Source organism: Pelobates fuscus, chromosome 2, assembly GCF_036172605.1.
Source record: "Pelobates fuscus isolate aPelFus1 chromosome 2, aPelFus1.pri, whole genome shotgun sequence".
NCBI classification, from domain to species: Eukaryota; Metazoa; Chordata; class Amphibia; order Anura; family Pelobatidae; genus Pelobates; species Pelobates fuscus.
The window spans coordinates 148,690,549-148,714,930 of record NC_086318.1 but is presented as its reverse complement, the minus strand read 5'-3'; the positions used below and the strand labels follow the sequence as shown (position 1 = coordinate 148,714,930).

Here is a 24,382-nt window from a genome sequence, read left to right as displayed (position 1 = left end):
TGTTATCTATATTTCTATGTAACATCATTTATTTACTTTGTTGTTTATATTGGTTTATATTTTGCTGTATACAATGTTTTAACTAATTAACTCCTGGTCACATGACCAACCATACCACCTGTTTTTAAACTATTTAAACAAGATAGGTCTCATAAACTGTAAAAACTTTGAAAAAGCCTGTCAAAGGTGAAACGCGTTAGTGTTATTTGCAATTTTATACCTTTTATTATCTCCAAATAAAGCTTATTGTTTTATACTGCTTTGGATACTCTAGACATATCTATAAAAATATGTTTTTTATCCTGAAACTTTATCCTGAAGATTCTCACAGGAACATCCTCCACCCAAGCCTTATAGGATTGAGCAAAGCCTGTATTTGCTCTCTGTGAGTATATTTTATCCTTTCTTTTTTATTCAGCTCATTACATACAGAGAGCACTATAGTCTGTTTTTATCTTCCCCTGTATACTGAGGACACCTGACTGCCGACCAGTGGTACAACAATTCACAGCCTGAGAGCAACACTTATCAAGAAGCACCTAAAACTACTATTATATCCATAGACGGGGATTGTTCCGTCCATGCGTATCAATCTGGAGCTGAACATAAGCTCCAGAAAATTGTTAGTGCATTTCTGTTATCTATACTCCACCAAGATTTTTAATATACTACACTATATTAAGTTTTTCTGTTCATTCTATATTTCACTGGATCTGAGAACAATTCTAGAGGCGCTGTCTCCCTGCACCCCTGATGTCCTTTTAGTGTGTTTTGTACTACTTAGTCACTAATGATTTAATCAGAGTTATTTCTTTTTTGTTTTCCTTAGTCCTTGGGAAATACTGATAGCAGAAGGGTTATTAGTAAAAGATCGTGGAATTGACACAGGCATTGATGTTCCTAGTATTTTACCTCATAATTGTTGTTACATCCTGTTCTACTTTTCCAATCTGCAGTGGGCTTTTTTTGCAGTGAATTTTATTCTAACCTTCAGGTAAGTAGACTGCACTAGTAGTCAGGATAAAGGATTAGTTTAAATGATTAAACATTCCTTTGGAGGTCACATATTAGTTGGTAGACTTAGCTTTACTACCACAGTTTTCTAAGATGTTGCTTAGCAGTCAAAGCACTTTAAAAATGGGTTACCAACTAAATATTGTTACAACCTAGTTGCTAAAGTATTTTAAAAGTGGGTTTGCAACTAAATGTTGTATTACTCAGTGGAGATACAAAGCCATTCTAGTCCATCTTAAGACCTCGATGAATCGTTAGGCTAATAGCAGGAAGGTTAGTAGCAAGAGACATGGGAATTGAGATAAGCATTTGTGTTCCTATGAATTCACCGCTTAACCCCTTTACATTGCCACTCATGTATACACGACTGCCAGAGTTTGCATTCATACCCTGCAATCATGTATTCACGACTTATTGCAAACAAAAATTGTTTGTTGTTCAGTTTTCTGTAGTAGATCTTCTACTCAGAGCTGCTACAGTTTCTGCTTGATAGGAAGAGGGTGGGTTGCAGCTTCTTTTCTCCGGTTACAAACAGACTTTAGACCTTCCAGCCTGTGGACCTTCCTCCTTTTTTTACAGAGCTATTGCTGCTAGGGAGTAGGGCTGCACCCTCTCCGGTTTTTCCTGTACATTGGCTCTTTGGGCTGCATATCTCCTTTGCTCATTTTGGGATCTGCTGGGCAAAAACAAAACCAAGCCACCATCAAGGAGAATAAGGTAAATTGATGCTGATCGTCTCATAGGGAGCTGGCACCACTTATATATATATATATATATATATATATATATATTATTATTATTTACATAGCGCCATCAGATTCCGTAGCGCTGTACAATGGGTGGATAGCTGACATTGTTTGCATGAGAATGTCAGTCTGTGTGAATATCTGTGTCTGTCTTTCTGGCAGTTCTATCAGTGAGTGTGTCTGGAATATCTGTGTCTATTTGTGTGTGCACATGAATGTGCGTATATGTGTGCATCTATCATAGTGTGTATACATGTGTATATATACAGGGCCAGCCTTAGGGGTGTGCGAGCTGTGCGGCCGCACAGGGCGCCATGTCAACAGGAGCGCCGGGCAACCGACACAGCTCGCACAACCAGGTCCTGCCCTACCTCAGAGCACCCTGGTGGGTGAAAGATTGCGCCCTGTCCGGCCCTTACAGAGAGCGCTCTGCTTTGGTATTGGCCGGTGAGGATATTGAGGACCTCCCTCACCGGCCCGTTGTTTGGATGATGGGAACGAGCAGTGAGCACTTTGATTCTGTCCTCCTCTCGCGAGCTCGGCATTCGGAGTGTTGCCGCGGCAATGCTCTCATACTATCAACGCGGAGCTCGCGAGAGGAGGGCTCCTGTTCTGTAAGGTGCAAAACTTCAAGAGCTCACAGAGACCGCTTGTCCACCATGTAATCGGTATTCTCCCATTCCTGCCCAAAGGTATGCAAGAGGGAGGGGGGCAGAAAGGGGGAATCAACAATTAATTTAAGAAACAAAATCTAAAATTGCTCTCCCACCTCCTAATTTAAAGCCTTATGTCACCCCCTCCTACCCACAAATCATCACTATCCCACCCTTACTGTGTTAACTACACACACTCCATAACACACACACACACACTACATAATCTACTCACACACACACACACTATATAATCCACACACACACACACACACTACATAATCTACTCGCACACAACGCCCCCTATAAACACACTATGTTCTCTACACACATACACACTAGATAACTCACAAACACTACAAAATGTACAGACACACTATGCTCCCTATACATACACACTACGGAACTTGCACACATACACACTACATTCCCTATACACCCGCTATGTTCCCTAAACACATACACACTACATCCCCTTTACACACACACACTATGTTCCCGAAACACATACACAATACATACTGTATACACACACTGTTTCCTACACACATACACACTACATCCCCTTTACACACACACTACATAACCTACACACACACACTACATAACCTACACACATACACACTACATCCCCTATACACACACACACACTACATTCCTATCCCACACCACACTATTTTCCCTACACACACGGCATCCCTATTCCACACACAACATAATGGCATGGCAACTTCAGGGAGACAGGACACTCTTGTTAGAAATTTGTTTTTACTCCTAATGCAAATCTATACATGTGGGAGGAATTCTTCTAGCCCATATATATACACATATATGTGTGTACATGTATATATATGTGTGTGATGTGTGCTTGTATAGTGTGTATATATATATGTACATGTATATATATGTGTGTGGTGTGTGCTTTTATTAATGTGTGTATGTGTTTCCCCAAAAAAGCAACAGGACTGCAATGAGGGTGATAGGGATGGGCAAAGTCATGGCAATGTGATAACATATATTCTAATTATACCATGCGTATATATTTATTTACAACACTGTTTCCTTGCCTGTAACCGCATTATTTGCAGTTTTTCTGTCTAACCAACATTTTCATTATAATTTTCATTAACTAATGTGCATTTAGTGTGAATTTGCTACACTGGATTCGATTTCTGATTCTAGGACTCCCTCTAGTGTACTGCTATAGAAACTATTTAGAGGAGTGAAAATTAAAATTATAAAGCCTGTGAAATAAAAGATGTGAAAGTATTAAAGGAGCAACCCAGACACATAAATCACATCAGTTTGCTGAAGTGCTTTATGTGTCCTGAGTTCGTAATTTTATTTATTTTTTGACAATTTCTAAAAGTGCAGATTTTAATGGAAATCAACACTTTTTTAATTGGGGTCAGAAACGCCTCCTTGGATGATACTTATCCAGCCAATGAGGTTTTCTTCCACTTCATGTCAGCTCCACAGAGCAAACGGAAGTGGGTTAGAGCACGCTAGCCTTCCTCTCTTCTCAATGTGAAATTTGTGGCTGATCAATTTCCCAGAACATGCTGAAAGCCTGTGTTGGGGAAGGAGGAAAGGGTTTGCAAAGGATGCAGACAGGGGTTCTGCAGCTTTTGCAGGTTATTTTTTCCATATACCTCCAAATAAAACATGCAGAACAAATAGATACATGTTTTATTTGGTGTATTTCTACTAATAGTTAAAACATTAAATGGAGTACTCCTCTAACCTCTTCATTTCAGCACTCGCGAGTCCAAGGAGGGTGAGCAAGAGAGTGTGTACATGTATGTCAGTGTGTGTATCCATGTCAGTGTATCTGTGTGTTAGTGTATATATGAGTGTGTGTATGTGCCAGTGTGTGTATGTGTGTTTATCTGTCAGTGTGTGTATCTGAGTTTGTGTATGTGCAAGTGTGTGTGTATCTGTGTGTATGTGTCAGTGTGTACATAACTGTGTGTAAGTGTCAATGTGTTTCTATGTGTGTTCCTGTTTGTTAATGTGTATCTATATCTGTATAAGTATGTATGTGGTAGTGTATTTGCAGACGTCCCAGAAATCAAACACCAACACAACCTGCAAACACACCTCTGCAAACACAAACATGACATACAAAGACACCCCTGAAGTCCAGCTCCAACTCCAAAATTGTATAGAAACACTCAAACACCAATACTACACAATAGTGTACATCCGCATTTAAAATCTAACACTACATCCAAACACACCACTGCACGCAAATGCAAACATTACATACAAACACACCCCTGTATTAAAATGCTAAAATCATATACAAACACCAACTGTACACACAGAAGCACACCTGCTCCTAAATACTGCAATCTGTTTACTATTTGTAGAAATCAGTGTATATATACCAAAAAACTAAATTTGACAAAAAATAAAACATTACTCTCTGCTAATTAAAAGGTTTGTGCTATGGCTCAAACTTTTTGGAGGTGTTCAATGATGTTGGTTAACAAGAAAAAATAATTGAGAACCCCTGCACTAGGGGAAAAAACACTACATTTAGTATTATGTCCAGGGTTAATTTAACCTTTACCCCGAGGGTTAGAGTAAGGTGTGAGAGAGGTTAACCCCTTAAGGACCAAACTTCTGGAATAAAAGGGAATCATGACATGTCACACATGTCATGTGTCCTTAAGGGGTTAAACTAGTTTACCTAACCCAAATTTTACCCTTCACTTAACCCTAAATGCTCCATGTGACTGTGCTCGGTAAATGCACTAACTATAATGTAAGTGTAAGACTAGCTTTATTTACCTTCAAGGATCTTGCTGTGGAGGAGTTCCCAGTCTAGCTAATGGATTGTCATCAACATGCTCTCAGCCTCCGTCAGATTTTCCTACCACAGCAGGAATCCTGACACGCATGTGCAGCACAGGCTCCAACTGATTCCCCTCACCAGAAGTGACGAGGGTTGGGAACTTTTAAAGCGTAGGAGATTTTGATAGAACAGCAGACCGAGTTCCCCCTGCTGGGATGAAGTGAGTTCAGGGCAACCTGTGGGAAGGACAAGAGGGACTGAGGAAACCTGGAGTCAGACTCTCATCAATCTTGCTCAGTTAGCTCCCACTGTATGCTAGGGAAGCCACCCTTCTGCACCCAAAAAGTAAGGAATTAGGAGGATGGCTGAAAATGTTTAATTGTTATTTATATATGTATGTGTACCTGGTTCTGTGTGTATATGCGGTTGTACATAACCGTGTGTGTATCTAGCTGTGTGTGTCAGTATGTCTGTGTACTTGTGTGTCAGTGTGTATGTGTACCTGTGTGTATATGTATGTGTGTGTCAGTGTGTGTATGTACATGTTTATAAGTGTTTGTACCTGTTTGTGTGTACCTGTGTTTCTGTGTTTATGTGTACTTGTGTGTATGTACCTGTGTGTCAGTGCGTATGTGTACCTATGTGATTCTGAGTGTCTGCGCATATTTGTGTATGTGTGTGTGGCACTATATACATCCCAGCATTCCATGCCAACACTACACACAGTTAAACCTCTGCATTCCAACATCAACAATGCACACAAATACACCACTTCATTCCATCACTAACACTGCTTACTAATACACCCCTGCATTTCAATGCTAACACTGCTTACAAATACACATACAAGGCGGTGTCTTAGTGATGAGGCCAGGCTGAGAGAGACGGAAAACTCAGAGTCTGCCGCGGACAGCAAAAGCTCTAGCTAAGCCACTGTATGTGCATACAACTCTGTATGTATTAGTACCTATAATGGCTGCCTGGTAGACAACCACTAGATGCAATCTTAACATTGCAGTTTCTCTAGGCACCCAGACCAAAACATCTCATTAAAGTCTGGGTGCATGACATGTGCACAGTCGCCTTGTCGGCATATGCACAAAAAACCCCCACCAATACCCATTACAATAAAAGACACTGACACCAGGGTTTTGGCAAAAGTATATCACAGCTTTTATTTATTATTAACATAAATTATAAAGGTCATTGTCAACATCAGGCCCACTTTGGACTGCACAATTACCACAGTAGTTTACAATTTAACCCCTTGACAATGACCCACCCCCACGTAACATAATACCCAAACATTGTAACATATTAACTTAACATTGAAACATGACCATTGCCACCGAAGGGCACCATCCATTGCCACCAAAGGGCACCACCAGTGTAGGGGCATACCGAGACACCCCTACACACCCTGGTTCGGAGCTACCTACGAGCTCGAACCTACCAAACCAGTCCAAAGGCCTACCTATTAGCCCTGAACTCCAAACTTTTCCCCCATCTCACTCTTTTCTCCCCCCAACTTTACTCTCCATCCCCCGCCACCGTGACCAAACGGGAAACACCTGAAAGCAAAGGGAGGGTGGGTGGGACAACGACAGGTAAGTGTAACTTTAGATTAAAAGTGATCCTTAGATCTAAAATGGCCACTACTTATACTCCCCTTATAACTCCACCCCACTCCATATCCTTAGGCCCATCCCACACCACTGCCCCTTACATGGCCTGACTCCTGGCAATGTCAAGGCCCACTCCCCTTAGCTGCGCTGCTCCATGGGCTACATGACTTGTGCACAGTCGCCTTGTCGGCATATGCACAAAAAAAACCCCACCAATACCCATTACAATAAAAGACACTGACACCAGGGTTTTGGCAAAAGTATATCACAGCTTTTATATATTATTAACATAAATTATAAAGGTCATTGTCAACATCAGGCCCACGTTGGCCTGCACAATTACCACAGTAGTTTACAATTTAACCCCTTGACAATGACCCACCCCCACGTAACATACTACCCAAACATTGTAACATATTAACTTAACATTGAAACATGACCATTGCCACCGAAGGGCACCATCCATTGTCACCAAAGGGCACCACCAGTGTAGGGGCATACCGAGACACCCCTACACACCCTGGTTCGGAGCTACCTACGAGCTCGAACCTACCAAACCAGTCCAAAGGCCTACCTATTAGCCCTGAACTCCAAACTTTTCCCCCATCTCACTCTTTTCTCCCCCCAACTTTACTCTCCATCCCCCGCCACCGTGACCAAACGGGAAACACCTGAAAGCAAAGGGAGGGTGGGTGGGACAACGACAGGTAAGTGTAACTTTAGATTAAAAGTGATCCTTAGATCTAAAATGGCCACTACTTATACTCCCCTTATAACTCCACCCCACTCCATATCCTTAGGCCCATCCCACACCACTGCCCCTTACATGGCCTGACTCCTGGCAATGTCAAGGCCCACTCCCCTTAGCTGCGCTGCTCCATGGGCTACATGACTTGTGCACAGTCGCCTTGTCGGCATATGCACAAAAAAAACCCCACCAATACCCATTACAATAAAAGACACTGACACCAGGGTTTTGGCAAAAGTATATCACAGCTTTTATATATTATTAACATAAATTATAAAGGTCATTGTCAACATCAGGCCCACGTTGGCCTGCACAATTACCACAGTAGTTTACAATTTAACCCCTTGACAATGACCCACCCCCACGTAACATACTACCCAAACATTGTAACATATTAACTTAACATTGAAACATGACCATTGCCACCGAAGGGCACCATCCATTGTCACCAAAGGGCACCACCAGTGTAGGGGCATACCGAGACACCCCTACACACCCTGGTTCGGAGCTACCTACGAGCTCGAACCTACCAAACCAGTCCAAAGGCCTACCTATTAGCCCTGAACTCCCTCAACTTATCCACATCCCTCTTCATGCTCTCGATCAATACCTGTCCCCGGTAACCAAACCACCGGAGCTGCACCATGGAACTCGGAAAGCCCAGCTGTAGACCCCGATGTCGAACTGCAGCTCTCCGATGTGCCCAGTATATATATGAGTGGCCGACCACCCATGCCGTCCAACCTGTAAAACATAAAGTACAATTCCTACCACAACACAACATTAAAGTTACAATCCCCCTTGAACCACCCATAGGCCTCACACCAACTTGTCTGGCCTAACGTAAGACCTGAACCTCAGGGATTCCCACCTGCCGATCTTTTTTACCCGATCATCACCCAAACCCAGTCTCGCCGCTTCCGTAGCCGCGCCAATCCGAAAGGATCCCAAATTGTCTTGGGTCCACTCCCAACTTTTCCAACGCCTTCCGCAGAACCTTGAGGAACTGGAACTTCGATAGTGAAGAGCCGTCCTCGTGCTGAAAATATGAACCCCCGGCCGTGGCCCGGACTACCTGGAAGGCCGTGGCACACTTAACCGGGCACGTGCCCCTGCCTGAGAGCTCCCTCAGCGTAACCAAGATCCCATTCCCCATTGTGTCCGTTTTGGACCGCCTCAGGTTGATCACCACCTTGTCACTCCACACCTCCACATCCGCTGCCTGAAGCCCCCCCGCCCCTTGGCGGTTGCTGCTGACCAGCTCGCTAACCCGAAATGCCCCGAAAAAGGCGAAACTAAAAATCACGGAGAACAACTTAGCTTCATAACCCGAAAAACACACCACGGGCAGTACCCCGACTACCCGCTGTAGCAACTCGAACGACACCGGCCTCCTGGAATCCACTGACACTTTTCCCCTCCTTAGACCTTTTAGCGCCTGCCTCACCAGAAAATGCTTCGTGGCGTCCTCCCGTCCATTAAATTTGAACAAGAAAGCTAGCGCTGCCAGCTTTCGACCTATCACCGCGGTCGAAGCCCCTGTGGTAACCAACTTACATATGAGCCACAACAGCGTGTCCAACTGGGCCTCCCATGAGAGCTGGCCCCCCGCCTGTTGCACTAGCTCGTCCCATTCCCCCCAGACCTTACTGTAAGCTGTCCATGTAGCGGGCGCCAGGGAGTCCCTGATCAGTCCGCCAAGCATGATGTCCCGAGCCGCCACATCTCGTCCGGGCAAGACATCCCTTCCTCCCGCGCGCCAGGTGCCGCTTGCCGAAACCTCTCCCACTGCGAACGAGAACGCATCGGCAATAACATTCAACAGTCCAGGCACGTGGCGGGCCCGAAAAACAATATTAAAACGCATACAAAACAGTACAAAATGGCGAAGAAGCCGCATCACCGGGATAGAGGACGCTGACAGCCCATTCACTGCGTCAACTACTGCCATATTGTCCGACAAGAATACGACCTTCTTATCCCTCAACTGCGGACCCCATAGTGACAGTGCTACGACTAACGGGAACAACTACAGGAACGCCAAGTTGCGGATCAGCGGGCTGACCCTCCACTCCTCTGGCCAAGTCCCCGCGCACCATTGCCCGGAGAAGTAAGCCCCGAAACCAACGCTACCTGAAGTGTCCGTGAAGAGCTCCAGCTCCTGTGACGAAGCTGCCGGCTCCCGAAAGAACACCTTCCCGTTAAAATCCCGCAAGAATTCCCCCCAGACGTCCAGATCGGCCTTCATAGCCGCCGAGACCCGAATAAGGTGGTGCGGGAACACCACCCCCCCCCCCGTCGCCCTGGCTAGGAACCTGTTAAAGACCCTGCCGACTGGGATCACCCGACATGCGAAGTTTAGCCGGCCTAGCAGTGACTGAAGTGCCCGGAGCGTGACCTTCTTCACTCCTCGTACCTCCGCCACTGCCACCAACTTAACCTGCGGCAGCCTACACTCCCCTTTGATCGAGTCGATCTCCAAACCCAAGAAACTCAAGCATGTCGTAGGCCCCACCGTTTTGTCACCCGCCAGGGGGACTCCAATAACGTGCGCCACCCATTCCAAAGTCCTCAATCCCCTCCGGCATTCCTCCGATCCGGGAGGCCCGACACATAAGAAGTCATCCAGGTAATGGACTACCATCCTAGTGCCCGCTTCCAGCTTCACCACCCATTCCAGAAACGTGCTAAACTTCTCGAAGTATGCGCACGATATCGAGCACCCCGTGGGCAAACATAAATCCACGTAGTATTCCCCCTCGAAGTGACAACTCAGTAGGTGATGGCACTTCGGGTGGATTGGCAACAGGCGAAAAGCCGCCTCAACGTCCACCTTAGCCAACAACGCCCCCCGTCCCGCTCGCTGCACCAGACTCACCGCCTGGTCGAACGAAGCGTACAATACCGAACAAAGGGCCTTGTCGATGTCGTCGTTAACAGACGACCCCTTGCGGTAGGACAGGTGATGTATCAAGCGGTACTTGCCGGGCTCCTTCTTAGGTACCACCCCCAACGGTGATACCCTCAAGTTAGGTAAGGGGGGCTCGCTGAACGGCCCCGCCACCCTGCCCAACTGTACCTCCTTAAACAACTTCTCCCTGACCACCCCTGGAAATTCCCCGGCCGACTTCAGGTTGCGAAGCCGATGAGCCACATCCCGGTCCCGAAACGGTATCACAAACCCTTTGGAAAACCCCTCTTCAAGCAACCCAGCGTCTTCCCTGTTAGCGTATTGGTTTAGCCAAGGCAGCATCGTGCCGAACTTCACTGGCGTTGTTCCCAGTGGCAGGGGACCTGGCCGAACCTCCGAGCCCCCCTGCTGCGGAGGCTGACTTCCCCTTCTTAAAGCACCTGTGGAGACCGTGAGTGCCTCCACACCCTGAGCACTCGTGCTTGAAGCGACAGGTGGCCCCCCATTTGCACTGCCCCTCATTATATAGCCAACAGTAGCCCCGTTTTTGGTTGGCTGACCCGGCGGTAGAAGCGCCCATGCCGGCCCCCGACTGAAAGGGGGACGCTTTCTGCGCCATCATCAGTTTTATCCAGAGCGGTAGGTCCATCTGGTCCCACCGCATCCCCGGATTAGCGGGCAGTCGCTGACGAAATTGTTCGTCGTACTGCCACCACGCTAGACCCCCATACGTCCGGTATGCTTCCCAAACCCCGTCCAGGTAACAGAAGAGCTGCGAACAGCGCTCTGCCGCCGTCTCGCCCATCACACTGGCCAAGATGCAGAACGCCCTTAGCCAGTTCCCAAACGTTTTGGGGATCTTCCTGTACCGCCGTTTCTTTTCCTCCTCCTCCTTTTTCGCGTCTTTTTTATCCTCCTCCTTGAGGTCAATGTATTCCTCCAGGGGGAGAAGTGAAAAGAGCTCCCCTTTCCATATCCTCTCCTTCACCTCAGGCTTGAGGTGACAGCCCAAAGGACCTGCGAACGAAACATGCACGTTTTGTCGCGCAGCCTCCGGGACCCCCCCAAGCAAAGTCTCCCTCTCACTCGCCAGTCCGGGAGTCTCCACCGCGGAAGTCACGCCCCCGTCCCTAACTACGCCGCCCCCGGCCCCGGAAACCACGCCTGGACTAGGCCCGGAGACCGCCCCTGGCGGAGCCCAAGCCTGGCTACAGTCCCCGTCCTTCCTTTTACCCCCTCCCCAGGAATCAATTAACTGTCTAATGCCCGCTAACAGCTCCCCCAACTGTTGTAATGACAGTGCCTCACCTTCCAAACCCCTTGCTGCCGAAGGCCGTGGGGTTGCCGTCCGGCTGTGGATGTCCTGCCCAAAGCGTTCCGCTGCTCCGGGCCGTAGTCCTGTGGCGCTGGGTCTCACCCAATCGACCTTGACGACTCCTTTCTTGTAGCCTGGTCCACCTCGCCTGCCGGCGACCGTCCTGATGTCCTCACTGCGTGGGGTCGCTCCCTCCTAGAGGGTGACCGTCTGCGAGACCTGCAAGGAGAAGACATCCTGGGTAGGCTGGCCGTAGAAACCCTGCCCTGTCCCCCCTCGTCCCGGGAACTGTAACCCAACTCCCCTCCAGTTGTCCGCCCACGAGGGGCAAGAGCCTGCGCAGCAGTCCGTATTCCCTCCGGGGAACTCCCGCTCCTGGAACTATCCTCCTGTTGCATCCATCCCCTAGTCCTGACAGGGGGCAACCTACGCCGCCCCCGGGTGTGGTACACCCCGCAGGGGTCCCTGTCGTCTCTGTCCGTCCCCCTCCGTGACCTTTGTCTCCTAGCACCCTGTGCACCCTTCGCAACAGCCTTGCACGCTATCCCCTTGGAGGGTGCTGACCTCCAGCGCTGTCCCTCGCTGGCGCTCCCTTCGGATATGTCCCCGCCTTCCTGCCCAGCGTGCCGTCGTCCCCGGCCTAGTCGTATGGGAGACCCTGGCGAATCGCTGTGCTCCCGCCCTCTGACTGGGGACACTCTGTCGTCTCGTGGCGCTAAACCCATCCGGTCCCCTCCGTGCCCTAGCAGTCCCTTGCCTGCCACCTGCCACCCTGTCGTCACCAACCATGCCAGTACCGGGACCCACCCCCGGGGTAACCCGTTGGCTAGCAACGGAAAGGGCAGTAGCGTCAGAGGGTGACTCACCCGGGCGATGCGCAGACGATGTTCCTGTTCTACCAACAGCACTTCCAGCGTTCCCTGAACCTGCTGCCAAGCCTGCCGTACCGCTCCTCCTTCTTCCGCTGGCCCGCGCTTGCAATGGCCCCTTTCTCGAACTCCTTTCACCAGCATCCACTTCTCCTTCCCTTCCTGTAAAAGAGGACACAACAACCGAACGTTCGGCAGTTTGGCTGCCTCCACGTTCGGCAGCTGAACGGCCGGCAGTATAGCTACCTTCCCGTTCAACTCCCGAACGTTCGGCAGTATGTTTATCTCCCCGTCCGGGAACCGAACGATTGGCAGTAGGATTACCTCCACATTCGTCTCCCGAACGTTCTGCAGTTTCCGCCCATTCGCCAGATCTCCTACCTCCACGTTCCTCTCCCGAACATTCGGCAGTTTCCGTCCGATCACCGATACTCCTACCTCCACGTTCGCTCCCCGAACGTTCGGCAGTCTCCGATTCGGTTCCCGAACCCGCAGCCTGTATCTCCAGCCCCGCCTGACGGCGGGTTTGTGCGGCCACACTGCGACGGCGCCCGCACCTCCTCCGCTTGCGGCTTTCCCACCAGCAGCCTCACTGCCGCCCAGACGACCTCCAGAGGGGCTCCTCGGACGCCGCGAACCTGGAACCACGCTGGGGCTCAATCTCTGCGGGGGCCTCGTCCTCCTAACCGGCCTCTGACCCTGGGAACTTCTAGATCCGGATGGCAGAGCATCGCCATGATGGTCCCTCAGCCACTCGACACCCCTTTCCTGCACAGCAGCCCTGACTCCTTCCAGCCAATCTTCCATCGTGCTGAGACCTGCAGAGGAGACAAAAGAAGAAACAAAGCCACACAAAGCCTGCAACAACGACAGGTAAGTGTAACTTTAGATTAAAAGTGATCCTTAGATCTAAAATGGCCACTACTTATACTCCCCTTATAACTCCACCCCACTCCATATCCTTAGGCCCATCCCAAACCACTACCCCTTAGATGGCCTGACTCCTGGCAATGTCAAGGCCCACTCCCCTTAGCTACGCTGCTCCATGGGCTACATTATCACTGTTCCCTTAACCCTGCAATATAAAACATTTCAGTTTCAGAGATGAGGGGGTATTTCTCTGGCTTGTAGTCCACAAAGTGGGCTAACTCTTGCAGCTGCTTTCTTTTTTTTTTTTTTTTTGTTTAGTCAATGTTTATTAAATTTAAACTTTCCAAGCATGTTTTCATACAATAAACTTTTACTGATATTATACAGATGAGTATACAATATCAGATTTCTTGACTAGATAAAATACAATTACATCATCTTATAAGCTTGGAAATATTTTCTCCATTTATACAAATACAAAATGCAAAAGAGGAAAAAAAAATTAAAAGGAAAAAAAAATACATACATGCATACAAAGTAATAAAATGGGCAAAAAGTATAATTAATTAAATCTAAGTGGTCTGTTTCTTTTTTCTTATCTTATCCCCTAGAGAAATTTAAAATTTACCATATATACTAAATATTTATATCTGGACCAATAATGTATCCATGTTTTCCAAACATTCAGATATCTGTCTGTAAGTCTTCCATACATCTAAGATCTTCTACTCTATTCATCCATTGCTCAACAGTAGGAATTTTAGTATGTTTAAAGAAAAAAAAAAAAAGTGGGATAAGAGCATTTGCTTCTACTACTAATAAGAACCATAGCAATATTTGATTATTCTTATTTTGTAGTGAGTTAGGCAAGCCTAATAAGATTTGTGAGGGGGTCAATGATGAAATATTTGGGAATATTCCCTTTATACATCCTATAATATTTTCCCAGAATGGCTGTAACTCCAAACATTGCCACCATATGTGATACAGTGTGCCATACTCTTTCTGACATCATCAGCATAAGTTACTTATTTCTGGGTAGCAAGTATGTAAAAAAGAGGGAGTCCTGTACCACATTGTCACTCTTTTATAAAAGGATTCACGTCTAGTAAGATTAACAGTCATAACCTTACCTAAAATCCAAGCCCAATCAATTCTGTCAATATGAGTGTGGAAAATTACAGAGGGTTGGTTTCGACTGAACCATCTGTAATCAATGAGTACATCTGTGAGAAAGGTCGAGAAATTTTTTTTTAGTCCTATGCTTATATTCTCAAAAATAGTCAATTCTCAATTTGTCCAGTTAGGCAAAATCTTTTTCTTCCAAAAAAAAAAATCACATAACTGGTAATAATATAAATTATCTAACATGGAAATACCATACTCTGTTTGTTTCAGTTCCACTAATGAGGGTATCTTGTCTCCTTTAATTAAATGTTCTACTGCAGGGTATTCTTGTCCTATAAGACTGTGGACAATTCCTACACCTTGTTTTACTTGAAAATCTGTATTATCCCTTAATGGACATAAGGGAGAGTTATGAGGGGACAAAAAATATTTTGACCTGAATTGTCTCCATTTTTGAAGGATATTTGTAATTAAAGGATGGGAAGATTTAAGTAATAGACTTATCTGCCACGGTAATGTTTGTAACGGTACACTTACAAAACTCTGTTCCAGCTTAAAGCAGGACTTTCGGTGATTGCTATTCATCCATTCTAAGAGTCTCACATATAAAGTGGCCAAATAATAATGTAACATATGTGGAAGACCTAACCCCCCTTTCTTTAATACCAGTGAGTGTTTGATATGAGATTTGAGGTTGCTTAGAATGCCACACATAAGAGAGAAACAAACGTTTCGGTTGTGAGGGAAAAAAAAGGCTAGGAATATAAATTGGTAATGTCTGAAAAACATATAATATCTTAGGTGAGGCCATCATTTTTAGAACGTTTATCCTTCCAAATATATACAGATTTGAACTATTCCAGACCTCTAAGTCTCTTTTAATATTTTCTACTAGTGTTACATAGTTAGCTTTATATATCTCAGACAAACCCCGCTTGATCAGAGTGGACTAGCCCAGGCAATAAGGACTGGTCCACTCTGAAGAGCAAGAAATTTTGAAAAAAAATCTCCAAATCAAAATTCATCAAAGAGATTGGCCAATAACTGGCACCATTCATTAAAGCTTTTCCTGCTTTAGGGATTACTGAAATAAAGGCTCTAAGCATAGGGATTGGTATATGATTTTCTTTACCCAGCCTATTCAATACTGTTAAAAATATAGGTTAAAAGGTGAGCTGCAAATTGCTTATAATAGCCCTTGGTCACCCCATCTGGGCCTGGGCTTTTCCCTTGTGTGAGATATGCTATTTCTTTCTCTAATTCTATCATTGTAAAAGGACTTTTTTTTTACCTCCTCTGTAATAATATGTTTTGTATTTTTTTGAGAGGTTAGCCTTAAGATCGTCGTTTGATCCTTTAGGCTTGGGGAAATTATAGAGATATTGATAATATGCACTAAAAAACTTTTAGTATTATGTTGTTTTACCTCTTTATCTGTTATTTTTGCTATATAAGCAGATTGATGCCTATTTTTTATAGCCTTAGTCAAATATTTCCCACACCTATTGCCACGAGTATAGTAGGCACCTCGGGTAAGCAAAATTGATCACTGTGTCTGCTTATTCAATAGGGTTTTTTAACTTAATTCGAAGGGATGTAAGCCACTGTAATGAATCCGACAAAAGATTTATTTTATGTATAGTCTCCTCTTCTTGGATTTTACTTACAAGGGACTGTATTTTTGTGTTTCTCTCTTTTTTAATTCTAGAACCCCATTTTATTAGTATCCCCCTGATTACTCCTTTATGTGCCTTCCAAATTCATCCGTCTGGTGCTTCTTGAGTGGTGTTCTCTTTGAAGTAACATTCTAGCGTATTTAGCTATCTATGAGTTGGTATGAGTGTAATATTTTAATCGCAGACGTTGTTTCAGAACATCTCTGTATGAAGATGTTGTATCTATAGTCTGATCAAACGTTATATTTTAGTCACCCCCTAATATCATTATCCCCCTCAGTGAACCTTTCTAATTTTGCCAGTGTTTGCTTTATAAAATGCACTTGAGAAGTATTAGTCACATATAAATTTGCCAATGTAACTAAAACATTATTATTAAAGCCTTTAACAAAAAGGTATCGACCTTGTTAATCTGTTATAATATAATTTAATGAAAATGTTATGTGAGATGTAAGCAAAATTGCCCCTCCCTTAGATTTACTGCTTGTATTATTACTATAAAAAGCATGGGATACGAATTTTGACTGAAGTGTTGGAGCTGAGTCTTGTCTAAAATGTGTTTCTTGGATAAAATACACATTGGATTTAGACCTATTTAATTCCTTTAGTAATATTTTTCTTTTTTCCAGGCTATTTAAGCCTCGTGCATTGATTGATACTACTGTCAAATTTGCTTCCTGTTCCTTACAACCATCCTTATAATATATTATTTCTCCACGTTTTGAATAAAATGACCACGGGGGGCGGGGCCTGACCGTCATGCCGAGAGGTCGCACACAAAGCGAGCTCCTGCAGAAAAACCTCCATACAGCCCGAAAAAAGCAAAAATTACTCATCTGCAGTCTGGTGGAAGCGGTCCTGCGGGCGAGTAGATGCTGTTGCTGAGGCCCATTGACCACAAGCGATCGGACTTCGGAAGGGGCACATCGGCACGGCCACTGAGGCCTACCCGGGCGGTGAGTGAGGTAGACGGCCGCCGCCTCGCTATCCTGCCCAGCGGTACTCACTTGAAACTCTGAAGCCACGCGGTAGGGGCCCCGTTCCCCCCCCTTTGGACTGGCGGGGGTCATCCCGGTCCACACTGCGGAGCATCTGAGATGTGTAGTGGATGGGTGGCGGGGTGCCCCAGGGGCCTACCACCTAAGATGGCGGCGGCGCTGAGCCCGGCTACAACAGCTCCTGCACTAAGAGGCTCCAGGGAAGAAAAGTCGGGACACTCACCGAAACGTGCACCCCAAACCAAGTCCAGCAGTGAGTTGACCACCTACCCCTGCGAGGAAAAACGTTGGCACGACGAGAGCCACCTGCCTACTCAGACACCAAGCCAGCCAAACAGCGCAACACCTTACATTATGAAAGGGGAAGCTCGGCAGCCATGCAGAGGAAGCCCTGGATTAGCAGCAGAGACCAGTGGGCACATACCACACCAACACTTCATTACCTGCTGTGTCACCTCATCATGGACTTTAAGTCTCCAGGGCACCCCTTCAGACACACTATGTCTCCACTGGGTAGCCAGCGGCAAGCAGCCGGCGAGATTCTAACGGCCCCCACAACCATTCTGTCATAGACTGTGAAGCAGGCAAACGGCGACCACTGCGGGGGCACCGGAGGAACATATGAGGATATACTTGGAGGGGCTTGCCTGGTTTCCCGCAGCCCAAGAGCGCCTACGGAACTATCGTGCTAATGCACCACTGCAGTCAGGATGAACTGCACGACATGCCACATACCCTGCCTACTGACTTTGCAAGATATATATAATGCCTGTTTTGTCAATACAATAGGTTGGTCGCCCTGTACTCTCTTACTCTGCACATAATGCCCTCTTACGGGCTCCACTGTCCAGAGACCTCCCACTGTTATTCACAGAGAATAATCTTGCTTACTGTAGGCTTATCTTAGTTATCACTCTTTACCTAACATGTGATTGCATAGCCTACACACCCACTAGTCATCTTAAGTGTTGAGGCACAATCCTTATTTGACACTGTGTTTTTGTCATAAGCCTCTGTACCTATCAAGCACCAAAAGCTCAGTTACTCTAACGTACATCATCAACAAGGAACCCATATATATTACTGTAAGCTTCTGCATATCCAACTAAGCTATTCAAATGTCTAACCAAGCATGTTCACTCTGACTTCACGAGTTTGTCTTTTCATGTCTTCTTAAAAAAAAAATGTGCCGTTTAAGCGCTGGACCACGAGAGAGCAATGACTGTGGACCCACAAGAGGTGGAGACCACACCGTTCCTCCCCTGGCACTGTCTTTCTGATAGCAGCCCTGCTGCTTGCCTGCAGCAGGGCTAAAGGTTAAAACATCTTCATGCTCAGTACCCCGAATTACATAAGTTTGACGTCAAGCAATGTAAATTCCACATCTCTGTGTTTAAAGGGACAATGTAGGCACTTAAGCAACTTCTGCCCATCACCCAAAACCCAATGTTAAACTAAATAGGATTGGTAGAGCGGTTTCAGGCCATGCCTCCATGCCCTCTGGTTAAGAGAGATGATAATCTTACTTCCTGACTCTCATACCATGACATCATGAGCGCATTTGCAGCACCACTAAGGTTAGCCATAGAGAATCATTGAATTGTAGGTGCATCGTGGTGAGTGCATGCCTGAGGAGCATCCTCCCGGATGATGCAAACCGAGGAAGGGTCCTTGGCAGTGCTGAGAAAGACTCAGCGCTGGAGTAAAGGTGATTCATTTTTTATTCTGAAAAAAAAAGTCATTTTTTTTGTACAGATGGGGTGGCGAAACTCTAAGGAGCATCAGGACGATTATACTACAGCATTTCTTTAATTGTGAGACCCAACCTACAGCATATTGGGTCATTGAGTGTGGAAGACTAAGTTCACCCAATAGTTATATGAGGGTTATGTTGACCGCAATATTCATGAATTAATTTGTATTACTTAAATTGAGCTATCTAACTAGCCTCCATCTTACAATGGTATGTTTGCAATGATAGAGGAGCATTATAACCACAAGGTCTCTCCTGTGTTATGAAAGACCAGGGACAGGGATGTCAGGGAGGATAGCCTGTGGGGGAGAGCTTAGTGGCACATTCAAGGTGGGGGAGGAGGCAGTGGTTGTCTGTTGCAAGCTTACATTCTAGAGGGAGTGGGGTAAAGTGACACAAGAGGTAAGGGTAGGATGTATTTCATAACAGACGAAAATACTCAACAGCTGGAGTGACCCAGGCTGGTCGAGTATACTGGATATGATAGAAAAAATAATAAATCGACAAATAAAGTAAATATAATCTAGTGAAAACACCAGTAAATAATGGTGAAAAACTTGCCTAAATGGCTCACCTCTATGTACATTAAATGATACCTATGCGCCTACAGAGCTCCAAGAAAATGCTAACTGGCTAGTGACTTTATTAAGTAGAAAAAATGGTCAGGTCCAGAGCTAGGGGCACATAGAGTAGGTATAAGTCAAATGACTAACATAGGTATCTGGGGTACAGTCACGAATGTACAGCTATACACGGTGCTAAGCCGTGTAACTGTAAAGAGGTCTTTAATACTTAGTAACCTGTATGTACGCAGTATCTGGACTGCAGTATACTAAGTGATAGACCAACTGGCATAAGGGGTGTCATAAATGGATACCTTGCATAAATGACATTAGGAATCTAACGTATGGGGGATAAACATATGGCTACTAGCGTCCCCCTAAATAAATAACAATGTAACTGTAACGCTAAACAAATACTGGTTACAGTATATACATTAGAAACCCCAAGTGCTGTTTCTGTGAGAATTGCTCAACAGATAATTAAAAGTGACAAAACCCCAAGTACAAATGAGAGGTGAAAAAGACAAAGATTAGAGTGGCTTCATGTGCATAACCATACTTAGAGTGTTGGTTGCCTACACATGGTGATAGATAGCCCTAAGTGAAATAAAGTGAATGAAAAAAAGAGCCCATAGAGCCCGATGCGCGTTTCGGTGCTTGCTTAGATGCACCTTCGTCAGGGGCTAATTTGAGACTAGTCCATAGTCTCCTTTTGTATGTATTCAAGTCCCAGCCACTTGCCAACTGACCAATGAGACAGCCGATATCAAGCGCCAAAAATACCACGTGGGCATATGTAAATGCCCTGGGTTGGATGAGCCAATCAAAAGCCTTCTAGTCTGACGTTTTTTGACGTTTTTTTCCCTTTGCACCAGTTCGTTAACCCAATGTGTGCCGAGAGGAATTCATCCATACTGGCTGCTAGTGTAACAGGAGTCTTGTGGAATTGTAGCGGTTTATCTTAGCTACATTTCCCTCATAAAGTGTCACTGTTATTACACTTTAATGCTGTTACAGATTAAGCCGTACTTGAAACGGAGTATCCGTCTAGTATGTCGGCATATGGTAATTAGCTGGTCTCTTTCAGCCAATGATAGGCTGTATGTTCAGTCATCACTCCGTCCGAGTTTAACCCATTGGGTGTTGCAAGAGGATCGGGTGATTTTAGTGTATTGCCCTAATAGAGCTATAGTGGCTAAAAAACGTCACTGTTTAAAGATCCAATAACGGGTGTACTTCGCTAAGAAATTGCTTGCCGGTTCCAGAGCTGCTTAGTGGGTAGGATGTTGGTCGTGTGGACCAATAAAGTACATTAGAGGTGTACTGTTCTTCCCTGAGTTGCTATGTGAATATTCTAAAGCTCCTACTTGTTCATGGGATAGATGTTGATAATAGCTCCTCTAGTCATGAATGAGGAAGGGGTCTATCTATTGCAGATTCTAGTTAAACTAATGCATACCAACTATGTAGGTACCAGGGGTATCCGGTCACCTCACTCTGGCATATTGCGGATGATACACGGGTATTTAACCCGTTGGGTACCGAGAGGCATCAATGGGACAGAGCTCTCAGTGTTATGGACGGCATATAAAACTCAACTCAAGTAGCTTATCTTGGCCATAATACCTATATAGAGTATCAATATTGCTCTCTTCATGTTACGTGGCAGGGCTAATATGTAGACCGCCGTGAAGTTTACAGAGTGTCTATTTAATACGTCCATATAGACTGATAGATTGGTCTATTCGGTCAGTCATAAGCATAATGTTCAGTCATTGCTCCGGCTATGTACTGGCCTGTTAGATGTCAAGAGGGGATCGAGTAGCCCCTGTGTATGACTTATGGGGGATCAATTGAGGCTGAGATGCCTTAGAGTCGCCACAATAGATCAGTCACATGTCAGGTGTCCATCAAAAAGGCCTTAACTGGGCTTGCCAACCCTGGGTCGGCCGCTTGGTTTGTGTAGTGCATATGGTTAGTGTAGTATATACATAGGGTTTTATACATAGAGCCAGTGCCCCATTGATGCCTTTGAATGCCCAAAGGTTAGCCTGATCGTTCCCATGTACCTGAGGTGAGTATTAGGTATTGTGCTCCTCTAAACAGGTATGGGGGGATGTCTGTATGTGCTAGCTTGGGTCATCATGGTGGATCCTACTCAATGAAAAACCGGACGGTATTTGATACCCTACCTCCTGTTACATAAAGGATAATGTGAGGTTACCACATAAAGACTATTGTATTACCGTCTGTAATATGTAATATGGAGGTATCAGACTGTTGGATGGCAGGGCGGTTGGTCATAGGACCTGGAATACAATACTAATGATCATAATAGTAATAATAATTAAATCTAAATATTTACAGGTATTTACAATATATACATATATATTACAATTTAGTAATGGTGAGGATTAGCAAAGCGTGCTTAAAAACTGGATGTGTAAAGCCACTTCTCGGGAGTGGTACGGATCATAATATTGAGCATGCGAGACACATGTCCACAAGTACACTGTATGTCCAGTGTCAAATATTTTGGGATGGAATAATCTCGCTTCCCTTTGTTAGTGTAGAAAATTCTCATATAAAGGGGGTGTAGGAAAAGCCCTCGTTCAGCCCATTTGGGGACAGGGTTTTTAGTGTGAAAATCCAGTAACTCTCTCTTTGGAGAAGTTTAGTATCAATATCACCCTTTCTGGGACCTAGCTTTATCTTTTCAATTCCGTTAAATCGTAGGCCATGTGCTGAGCTTCCGTGTTTTAGTTTCAGGTGTCTAGAGATGACTGTATCGACTTGTCTAGTGGGGTTCACAGAGTTCACGTGTTCAAGAATCCGGTTTTTAAATGGTCTAAAGGTCTTCCCTACATATTTCAAATCACAACTACATGTTAGAAGATAAATCAGGCCTGCAGTCTGGCAGTTGAAAAAAGTCTTAACAGCATGTGTCTGGGTGTTTGTAGAATTCGAGAAAGTTTTGAATTTCTACAAATGTACTTACATGCCTTACAACGGCCGCATTGGAAAGTGCCTTCTGCTGGGGTTTTTAGCCATGTGCCTTCCAATTTCGGTAGTGAAAGGTGGCTGGGTACCAAAAGGTCCTTGAGATTGCACCCTCTTCTGGCTGTAAGTGATACATATGGAGTTAAAACATCTTTAAGGTGTTGGTCTTGGTAGATGAGGGGCCAGTATCTCCCTAAAATCTGTTTTACTGGGTCCCAGCCAGAATCAAAAGTGCCAATGCACCTGATTACGTTTCGAGGTTTATCATTCTTGTGCTTTTCTACAAGGAGTGTTTCTCGTTCAGTCATTATGGCTCTCTTATAGGCGGATTTAAGACACCTATTCGAATAGCCCTTGGTTTTGAACTGAGATCTTAGGATCTTGGCTTTACTTTTAAATTCTTCGAGAGTAGAGCAATTGCGTCTAACGCGCAAGTATTGGCCTATCGGTATACCCTTCTTTAGAGTGCTAGGGTGATGGCTTTGCCAGTTCAGGAAGTTATTGGTAGCTGTGGGTTTCCTGAAAAGGGTAGTGGAGATACACACATTTTCTATGGTTTGTAGTGTCAAATCCAAGAAATTTATCTGTTTCCCGCCCATCTCATGTGTAAACTTGAGGTTCAAATTGTTTATATTGAGTGCCTTCACAAACTCTTCAAAGTATTCATTTGTGCCTGTCCAGACAATCAGCACGTCATCTATATATCGTTTCCACATTTTGATGTGGTCATGGTAGTCTACAAATTCTTGACCAAAAACTACGTTGTGTTCCCACCACCCCAGGTGGAGGTTTGCATAGGAGGGGGCACAAGTTGTCCCCATAGCAGTCCCTCTCACCTGGTGGTAGTATGTGCCCTCAAAGAGAAAGTAGTTGTGCATTAAGATAAACTGTAGAAGTTGCAGCACAAATTGGTTATGATCTTGTAGAGATGGATCTCGTGTCTGGAGAAACCATTGTGTGTTGTTAAGGCTAGTAGCCATATGTTTATCCCCCATACGTTAGATTCCTAATGTCATTTATGCAAGGTATCCATTTATGACACCCCTTATGCCAGTTGGTCTATCACTTAGTATACTGCAGTCCAGATACTGCGTACATACAGATTACTAAGTATTAAAGACCTCTTTACAGTTACACGGCTTAGCACCGTGTATAGCTGTACATTCGTGACTGTACCCCAGATACCTATGTTAGTCATTTGACTTATACCTACTCTATGTGCCCCTAGCTCTGGACCTGACCATTTTTTCTACTTAATAAAGTCACTAGCCAGTTAGCATTTTCTTGGAGCTCTGTAGGCGCATAGGTATCATTTAATGTACATAGAGGTGAGCCATTTAGGCAAGTTTTTCACCATTATTTACTGGTGTTTTCACTAGATTATATTTACTTTATTTGTCGATTTATTATTTTTTCTATCATATCCAGTATACTCGACCAGCCTGGGTCACTCCAGCTGTTGAGTATTTTCGTCTGTTCTAAAAGCTATAGGGGTTAAGCCCCAGGACACCACTGGAGTGTCCATTTAGGTGTTTCTCCACCAGTGAAACGGTTCCTATTGTTTGGACCTTTCTCACAGGTGGAACTTCTGTTATATTTAGGATGTATTTCATGTATGGGAAAAAGTAGGTTGCAGGAATAGATTACAGTGAATTGTTAATTTTTTGGATGGCACAGTTAGAGGAGAGGAAGCAGGATGGGTAACCAAGGTAT

General features: G+C 45.1%; 1 protein-coding gene across 2 annotated transcripts in view; it reads left to right on the top strand.

Moving 5' to 3' along the window:
* The first annotated feature begins 1,612 nt into the window (after positions 1-1,612).
* The window catches only part of LOC134585636 (receptor-transporting protein 2-like), a 47,103-nt gene continuing 24,333 nt past the window's right edge, over positions 1,613-24,382 (top strand). The window contains exon 1 of one of the 2 annotated variants that reach the window (XM_063441088.1): positions 1,613-1,731. The gene's annotated coding sequence lies outside the window, so the exon portion shown is untranslated. Of the gene's footprint in view, positions 1,732-5,389; positions 5,559-24,382 lie in introns of those variants that run through there. The other variant, XM_063441089.1, reaches the window with a different exon arrangement.